The 9727-nt window shown below is 39.3% G+C and overlaps 1 pseudogene across 1 annotated transcript; it reads left to right on the top strand.

Annotated features, from left to right (window-relative positions):
- The first annotated feature begins 2909 nt into the window (after positions 1-2909).
- LOC308346836 (large ribosomal subunit protein uL22-like) lies at positions 2910-3475 on the top strand (annotated as a pseudogene). Its single transcript has one exon. The product of its transcript is annotated as a large ribosomal subunit protein uL22-like (transcript).
- The last annotated feature ends 6252 nt before the right edge of the window (positions 3476-9727 follow it).

Below are 9727 nucleotides of genomic sequence, written 5' to 3'. Positions count from 1 at the left end.
ACAGGAAGAGATTATGCTGAGTGAAATAAGTCAAACAGAGAGAGTCAATTATCATATGGTTTCACTTATTTGTGGAGCATAAGAAATAACATGGAGGACATGAGGAGATGAAGAGGAGAAGGGAGTTGACAGAAATTGGAGGGGGAGATGAACCATGAGAGACTATGGACTCTGAAAAACAATCTGAGGGTTATGAAGGGGTGGGGGTGGGAGGTTGGGGGAGCCAGGTGGTGGGTATTATGGAGGGCATGTATTGCATCGAGCACAGGGTGTGGTGCATAAACAATGAATTCTGTTACACTGAGAAGAAATTAAATTTTTAAAAAATTTTTTAAAAGTGTACAAACTTCAGCTATAAGATGAATAAGGTTTGAGAATCTAAGATATAGTGCAGTGACTATAATTGCTAATACTGTACTGTGCACTTGAAATTTACTGTAGTAGGACTTAAATGTGCTCACAAAAAATAAGAAAGCTGTAAAGTGAGGTGATACTTATGTTTAACTAGGTGGAACAAATCCTCTCACCACACATAGATCAGATCACCATGATGTACACTTCAAATATCTTACACTTTTGTTCCTCAATAAAGCTGAAATTTTAAAACTTTTTCCTTCAAAAAATCCTCTGAGAACCAGAAAATCCCTGAAAGCATTTAGAAAGTAATTAAGTAGTTCCTAAGACCCACTTTCGTGCGAGATTATAGCAACGTACTCTGTGTACAAGTCACAACACCAGCACCACTCGCTTTCTCCCTGGCATTTCAAAGAGATGTCATTTGGTCTGTCGAAAGTGTCTTGCCTAGAGTAAGATGTGCACTCAAGTCTCTCCTAGAGCACATCAGAGAGAGAGAGCAATACACTTCTAAAACCATGGTTGCTTAATCTGGGCTCAGCAGGACCACAAATAAGACTGCCATTTTGAAAATGTGGGAGAGGACCTTGTCAGATGAATCAATGTAAACATCAGAGGCAATTCAGAAGAGGTCCTCCATCAGGGATTGGGGGGTCATCGAAATCTGGTGGTTACAACAAATGCTTCTCAAGTCCTCACCAGCAAGACCATGGAATCCCATGTGGACCTGCTGGTCTTGGGGGAACTACTAGCTTTCTCTTTCCTTTTGTTAAGATCTGTATTCAAGAAAAAGAGAAAATAAGCAATTTAATAACTGCTTTGGTCGGGGGGGGGCCTGGATGTCTAAGTTAAGTGTCTAACTCTTAATTTCAGCTCAGGTCATGATCTCAGGGTCATGAGATCGAGCCCCATGTGGAGCTTGCATTTGGTGTGGAGCCTGCATAAGATTCTCTCTCTCCCTCTGCCCTCCCCAAAATAATAATAAAAAAAAATTAAATTAAATCAAGTTAAATTTAAAAATCACTCACCATAATCAAGTAGAATTTATTCTGGGGATGCAAGGATGGTTCAATATTTACAAATCAATCATTGTGATACATCATATTAATAACAGAAAGAAAAAAACATTGGATCATGATAAATGGACTCAGTAAATTCACAAGATACAAAATTAATACACAGATCTGTGGCATTTCCATACACAAGTAATGGGATAACAGAAAGGGCAGTTAAAACAATCCTATTTAAAAGTGTACCAAAAAGAGGGGCGCCTGGGTGGCTCAGTGGGTTAAAGCCTCTGCCTTCAGCTCGGGTCATGATCCCAGGGTCCTGGGATCGAGCCCCACATGGGGCTCTCTGCTCAGCGGGGAGCCTGCTTCCCTTCCTCTCTCTCTGCCTGACTCTCTGCCTACTTGTGATCTCTGTCTGTCAAATAAATGAATAAAATCTTTAAAAAAAAAAAATAAAAAAAATAAAAGTGTACCAAAAAGAATAAAATACTCAGGAATAAACTTAACCAAGGAGGTAAAAGACCTGTACTCCTAAACTATAAAATGATTAAAGAAATTAATGATGATACAAACAAATGGGAAGATATTCCATGCTTATGTACTGGAAGAACCAATACTGTCAAAATGTTCACCCTATCCAAAACAATCTACAGATTCAAAGCAATTCCCATCAAAATACCAAAAACATTTTTCACAGAATTAGAACACACAATACTAAAATTTGTATAAAACCACAAAATACCTCAAATAGCCAAAACAATCTTGAAAAGAAGAACAAAGCTGAAGGCACCACAATTCCAGATTTCAATATATCCTACAAAGCTAGTAATCAAAACAGTATGGTACTGGCAGAAAAATAGATACATAACAGAACAGAATGGAGTCCAGAAATGAAGCCACAATTTTATGGTCAATTAATCTACAACAAAAGAGGCAAGAATATATAATGGGGAAAAGACAGTCTCTTCAACAAAGGATGTTTGGAAATCTAAACAACCAAGAGCAAAAGAACAAAATGGACCATTTTCTTACACTACACACAAAAATAAACTCAAAATGGATTAAAGACCTAAATATGAGATGGGAAAATATAAAATTCCTGGAAGAAAACAGCCAGTAATTTCTTTGACATCGACCTTAGCAACATTTTTCTAAATATGTCTCCTCTGGCAAGGGAAACAAAAGCAAAATTAAACTATTGCAACTACGTCATAATAAAAAACCTTTGCGGAGCACAAGTGGTGGCAATGCAAACTGGTGTGGCCACTGTGAAAAAGAGTATGAAGTTTCCTCAAAAAAGAAATAAGAAAAAAAGAAAGAAAGACCACATGATTCAATAATTCCATTGCTGGGCATTTACCCAGTGAATGAAAATACTACAAAAATGTGTATGCGCCTCTATATTTTTTGCAGTATTTATACTAGCCAAGATATGGAAGCAATTCAAATGTCCATTGAGAGGTTAATGAATAAAGAAGAATCAGCATACTCCCAGGAGCCACCGCTCTTCCTCTTCCCCTAAGCGGCCTGAGGTGACCTCTGAAAATGTTTCCCTATTTGCTTGATCCAGAAAACCCTACAAAATCATGAAAATCAAGAGGTTCAAATATATGTGTTCACTTTAACAACACACGTCAAACTCCCAGGCCATCAAGGATATGCATATACAAAAATCCACCAAGTATCTGAAAGATGTAATTTTGCAGAAGCAGTGTGTGCCATTCTGTCACTACAGTGGTGGAGTTGGTAGGAATGCCCAGGCCAGACAGTGGGGCTGGACAAAGGGTCAGTGGCCCAAGAAGAGTGCTGAATTTTTACTGCACATGCTTAAAAAATGGAGAGAGTAATGCTGAACTTAAGGGTTTAGATGTCGATTCTCTGGTCATTGAGCACATCCAGGTGAACAAAGCCCCCAAGATGAAGCATAAAACTTACAAGGTTCATGGAGGGCTCATGGTCAGATTAATTCATTCATAAGCTCTCCCTGCCACACTGAGATGATCCTTACTGCAAAAGAGCAGATTATTCCTAAACCAAAAAAGGAGGTTGCACAGAAGAGAAAGATATCCCAGAAGAAACTGAAGAAACAAAAACTTATAGCCCTGGAGTAAATTCTGCACAGAATAAATGCAAATAAAAATTAAAAATAAAAAGAGAAGAATTAGTATATACATAAAACAGAGTATTCTGTAGACATAAAAAGGAGAGATCTTGTCATTTGGGAGAACATGGATGCATCTAGAAAGTATTATGCTAAGTGAAACAAGTCAGACAAAAAAAGACAAATACCATATGATTTCATTTACATGTGGAATCTAAAAAACAAATGAATAAACAAACAAAAAGCAGAATCACGCCTATACAGAGAACAAACTGATGTTTGCCAGAAGGGAGGGGGATTGGGGATGGGCAAAATGAAGAGTGAAAAGGAATGCAAGATACAGGCTTCCAGTTATGGAATTAATAAGTCACAGGAATAAAAGATACAGCTTAGGGAAGATAGTCAATGGTGTTGTAATAGTGTCATATCATGACAGACAGTTAGCTACACTTGTGGTGAGAATAGCACAATGTATAGAGCTGCTGAATCACTGTGTTCTATACCTAAAACTAATGTAACATTGTGTATCAACTCAAATTTAAAAAATATATAGAGTTTTCCAACCCATGAACAAGTTATATATTTACATTTATTTACATCTTTAATTTTCCTTGGCAAAGTTTTGTAGTATTCATCATATGTCTTTCCCATCTTTTACCAGACTTACCTCTATTTAATGTTTCTGTGACTTGTAAATGGCATTTTTAATCAACTTCTGATTGTTACTTGTAATTGCATATAGAAGTACAAAAATTTCCTATATGTACCTTGTATCTTGAAATCTTGAAAAACTTATGTAATACTTCTAGTAGCCTTTTTTGTAGATTTCACCAAATTTTCTACATAATCATTTCATATCTAATGAAAGACAATCCTATTTCTGTCAATCTAGATGCCATTTTTTCCCTTAACCTGACTGCACTAACATTTGAATAGAAGTGGTGAGCAGACATCTTATTCCTGATTTTAGAGGAAAATCATTCATTTTCACAAGTATGATTTTAGATACAGATCTTTGAAAATGTCTACAGATCAAAGAAGTTGTTTCTGTCTATCCCCAGTTTGCTAAGAACTTTTCCCAGGATGGGTGTTAGTTGGAATATAGTTTCATATTTACAGGTATATTATGTATTACTTTGATTTTTATGTACCAACTGGGGTATTTAACTACATTATCTAATACAGTTTAAATAGAGAAGTGTCAAATTTGCTTTAAAGGAAATTCATAACTGAAGACTTGACTTTTTAACAAATACAAGGTCTTATGAGTCACAAATCTTCATTTTATCCTTTTCATTTTTTTAAAGATTTATTTGAGAGCTAGAGAGAGACCAGGGGGAAGGGGCAGAGAGGGTCCTAAATAAACTCAGGACTGGGCAAATAACCCAACACAGGGCCCAATCCCACGACACGGAGATCTCGACTTGACCCAAAAACCAAGAGTCAGATGCTCAACCAACTGCATCACCCAGGCTCCTCATTCTTTTCTTTTTAACTTAATATTTCTCTTCTTTCTTTTTGTACATTTTTGGTTGATACATCAAATCCTTGGTGGAACAAAGAGGAATATATTAAATAAATGCATTTTTTAAAAGATTTTTTTAAGTTTTTTTTATCTATTTTTGTGACAGAGAGATCACAAGTAGGCAAAGAGGCAGGCAGAGAGAGAGGGGGAAGCAGGCTTCCCACTGAGCAGAAAGCCTGATGCAGGGCTCAATCCCAGGACCCTGAGATCATGACCTGAGCCGAAGGCAGAGACTTAACCCACTGAGCCACCCAAGTACCCCAAAAGATTTTATATTTAAGTAATTTCTAAACTCAAATGGGATTGCATATTACAACCCCAAGATCAAGAGTCACATGCTCCATCACATGAGCCACGAGGCACCCCAATAAATGCATTTTTAATTAAACATTTTGGTAAATAAGTAGTCCCAAGTTAAGAATTGCTTAGAAGGTAAGATTTTTATTAAGATAGTATTTTTACTTAATTAGAAATTTTATTAAGCCTTATCCTTAGTGTATACTATTGAGCAGGCTTCCCCAGAATTCAGATAAATTCATTGTGACCTCAACCTTCTAGATATCTAATACTGACTATGTCTCCAGCCTCATGTACCATTCTCTTCTGCATGGCCAAAATTAATCTTTATTGTCTTTGAAAACTCCATAATATACCTGTACTTATGTGGAATTTAGGTCCCCTAGGTTTCTGCATAGTTTATTCCCTTAGTTTAAAATATCACCTCACAAAAACTCTCTCTGACCATCTGATCTAAATTATGCCCTATCCTACCACTGCAATTTTTGTATACTCTCCATTTTTCCTTTTATATAACTTAGTATCTTTGATATTATAGATCTTTGTGTTTATCTGTTTATTGACTATCTCTCTCATAATAATATAAGTTTCACAAAGGGAAGATATCATAGAGGTAAATAAATGGATGAATTAAATGTACCAGCCCTGGATGCCAACTGATTATTTGACCAAAGAGTTGGGCCAAATCACCTGGAGCTGTCCTCAGATTCATCTGTTATCTTCACCTCAGTCTCTTAGAATTGCTGGCTTTTGTTCTCTGTCTGCTTTCACCTCTCCCGGGTTGACCTTCAACTCAACCTTCCTTCAAAGGAAACTAACACAAACTGCAATGCTCCTAAGAGCTAATCTTTGTTTTTTCTTAAGATGTATTTATTTGAGAGAGAGAGAGAGAGGACAGTGGGGTGGGGAGGATCCTCGAATAGACTCCACACTAAGCACAAAGCCTAGCAGGGGGCTTGATCCCAGGAGACTGAGATCATGACCTAAGCAGAAATCAAGAATCAGATGCTTAACCAACTGAACCACCCAGGCACCCCCTAAGTGCCAAACTTTTTAAAAATGTAAACCTGTTTCCAGGTATCTTAATTTTCCTGCACAGGTAAGAAAAGATAAGAAGAATGTAATCCTTATTTTTTAAATGGAGGATTTCAAAAACTGATGCAGGAAAAGAAATCTCTGCTACTGTCATAAGTGTTTGAGTCACCTATAGTAGTCACTGTAACTTCTTTCACTTTTACCAAATAAGATTTTTTTTATTTCTCTATGTCATAATTATAGTGTCTATAATGGCTTCATAAGATCAGTCTGTGAACTGGTATTGATCTACATGCCCTAGAATCACCAGAGTAACATTAATAGGAAATTCTGGGTCTACTTCAAAGATTCTGATTTAGGAGAACAGGAGAAAGGCCTGGAAATCTGTTCTTGTAAAAATATACACAAATAGGGGTGCCTGGGTGGGTCAGTTGGTTAAGCATCAGACTCTTGATTTCAGCTCAGGTTATAATTTCAGGGTCATGGGCTGGAGCTCCATGTTGGGCTCCATGCTCAGCGTGGACCTCTTGACCCTCTCTCCCTCTCCTTCTGTCCCTCCCCATACTTGCACTTTACCTCACTCTGTCAAATAAGTCTAAAAAATTAAAATGAAAATTTTTAAAAATTAAAACATCCACAAATAATTATGAGATATACAGGATTCAGAGACAGTGTTTTAGAACACTTTAGTCTTTTAGATGTCAATTAAATTTAAAAATTGGGGGGAGGAGTCAAGATGGCGGAGTAGTAGCAGGCTGAGACGATATCAGGTAGCAGCTAGACAGCTTATCTAACCATTGTAAACACCTACAAATCCAATGGGAAATTGAAGAGAAGAAGAGCAACAATTCTAGAAACACTTTCTGAAAGGTAATCGACCACTTTCTGAAAGGTAGGACCTGCGGAGAAGTGAATCCAAAGCAACGGGAAATTAGACCATAGGGGGAGGGGCCGGCTCCTGGCAAGCGGCGGAGCAACGGAGCACAACATCGGGACTTTTAAAAGTCTGCTCCACGGAGGGACATCGCTCCAGAGGCTAAACCGGGGGGAAACCCAGGCGGTGTCAGCATAACCCCAGGTCCCGCGGGGTCACAGAAGGACCGGGGGTGTCTGAGTGCCGCAGAGCTTGCAGGTATTAGAGCAGGGAAGCCGGCTATAGCGACAAAGCCGAGGAGTGAGCTCTCAGCATGGGGTTACCTTGTACCGGTCGCAGGCTGGGTGGGCTCAGAGTGCAGCCGGAGGCCATGGAGACGGAAGCAACTGGGCGCTTTTCTCCAAGTGCCAGCAACTGACCTCTTTCCTACCGGCGCGACTGCAGGCCAGGGAGGCGGGGCAGTTGGGCGCTTTTCTCTGAGGGTGCAATGAGGAGTGGAACCCCAAGCTCTTGGCTCCTCCGGGCTGAGAGATTGGGAGGCCACCATCTTCATTCCCGTCCTCCGGAACTCTACGGAAAGCGCTCAGGGAACAAAAGCTCCCGAAAGCAAACCCGAGCGGATTACTTAGCCCGGCCCCTGGCAAGGGCGGTGCAATTCTGCCTGCGGCAAAGACACTTGAAAATCACCACAACAGGCCCCTCCCCCAGAAGATCAAAAAGAAACCCAGCCAAGACCAACGTCACTCACCAAGAACAGGAGAATTCTATAGCAGGAGAAAGCAAATCTTATCTGGACAAAAATGACAAGGCGGAAAAACTCACCACAAAAAAAAAGAACAAGAGGCAGTACCGAAGGCTGGAGACCTAATCAATACGGACATTGGTAACATGACAGATCTAGAGTTCAGAATGACGATTCTCAAGGTTCTACCCGGGCTAAAAAAGGCATAGACGATATTAGAGAAACCCTCTCCGGAGAGATAAAAACCCTTTCTGGAGAGATAAAACAACTAAAATCTAACCAACTTGAAATCAAAAAAGCTATTAATGAGGTGCAATCAAAAATGGAAGCTCTTGGGGCGCCTGGGTGGCTCAGTGGGTTGGAGCCTCTGCCTTCAGCTCGGGTCATGATCCCAGGTCCTGGGATCGAGCCCCGCATGGGGCTCTCTGCTCAGCGGGTAGCCTGCTTCCTCCTCTCTCTCTCTCTGCCTGCCTCTCTGCCTACTTGTGATCTCTGTCTGTTGAATAAATAAATAAAATCTTTAAAAAAAAAATGGAAGCTCTTACTTCTAGGATAAATGAGGCAGAAGAAAGAATTGGTGACATAGAAGACCAAATGACAGAGAATAAAGAAGCTGAGCAAAAAAGAGACAAACAAATACTGGACCACGAGGAGAGAATTTGAGAGATAAGCGACACCATAAGACAACACAACATTACAATAATTGGGATTCCAGAAGAAGAAGAAAGAGAGAGGGGAGCAGAAGGTATATTGGAGACAATTATTGGAGAGAATTTCCCTAATATGGCAAAGGAAACAAACATCAAAATCCAGGAGATGCTAAGAATGCCCCTCAAAACCAATAAAAATAGGTCCACACCTCATCACCTGATAGTAAAATTTACAAGTCTTAGTGACAAAGAGAAAATCCTGAAAGCAGCCCGGGAAAAGAAGTCTGTAACATACAAGGGTAAAAACATTAGATTGGCAGCGGACCTATCCACAGAGACCTGGCAGGCCAGAAAGAACTGGCATGATATATTCAGAGCACTAAACGAGAAAAACATGCAGCCAAGAATACTATATCCGGCTAGGCTATCATTGAAAATAGAAGGAGAGATAAAGAGTTTCCAGGACAAACAAAAACTGAAAGAATTTGCAAACACTAAACCAGCTCTAAAGGAAATATTGAAAGGGGTCCTCTAAGCAAAGAGAGACCCTAAAAGTAGTAGATCAGAAAGAAACAGAGACAATATACAGTAACAGTCACCTTACAGGCAATACAATGGCAATAAATTCATATCTCTCAATAGTCACCCTGAATGTTAATGGGCAAAATGCCCCAATCAAAAGACACAGGGTATCAGAATGGATAAAAAAAAAAAAACCATCAATATGCTGCCTACAAGAAACTCATTTTAGACCCGAAGACACCTCCAGATTTAAAGTAAGGGGGTGGAAAACAATGTACCATGCTAATGGACATCAGAAGAAAGCTGGGGTGGCAATCCTTATATCAGATCAATTAGATTTTAAGCCAAAGACTAGAATAAGAGATGAGGAAGGACACTATATCATACTCAAAGGGTCTGTCCAACAAGAAGACCTAACAATCTTAAATATCTATGCCCCTAACATGGGAGCAGCCAACTATATAAACCAATTAATAACAAAATCAAAGAAATACATCAACAGTAATACAATAATAGCAAGGGACTTTAACACTCCCCTCACTGAAATGGACAGATCATCTAAGCAAAAGATCAACCAGGAAATAAAGGCCTTAAATGACACACTGGACCAGATGGAC

Source organism: Martes martes, assembly GCF_963455335.1.
Source record: "Martes martes genome assembly, chromosome: 7".
In the NCBI taxonomy this organism is placed as follows: domain Eukaryota; kingdom Metazoa; phylum Chordata; class Mammalia; order Carnivora; family Mustelidae; genus Martes; species Martes martes.
Note: the sequence above shows the minus strand (reverse complement) of the source record. Positions and strands in the feature narration are given on the sequence as shown.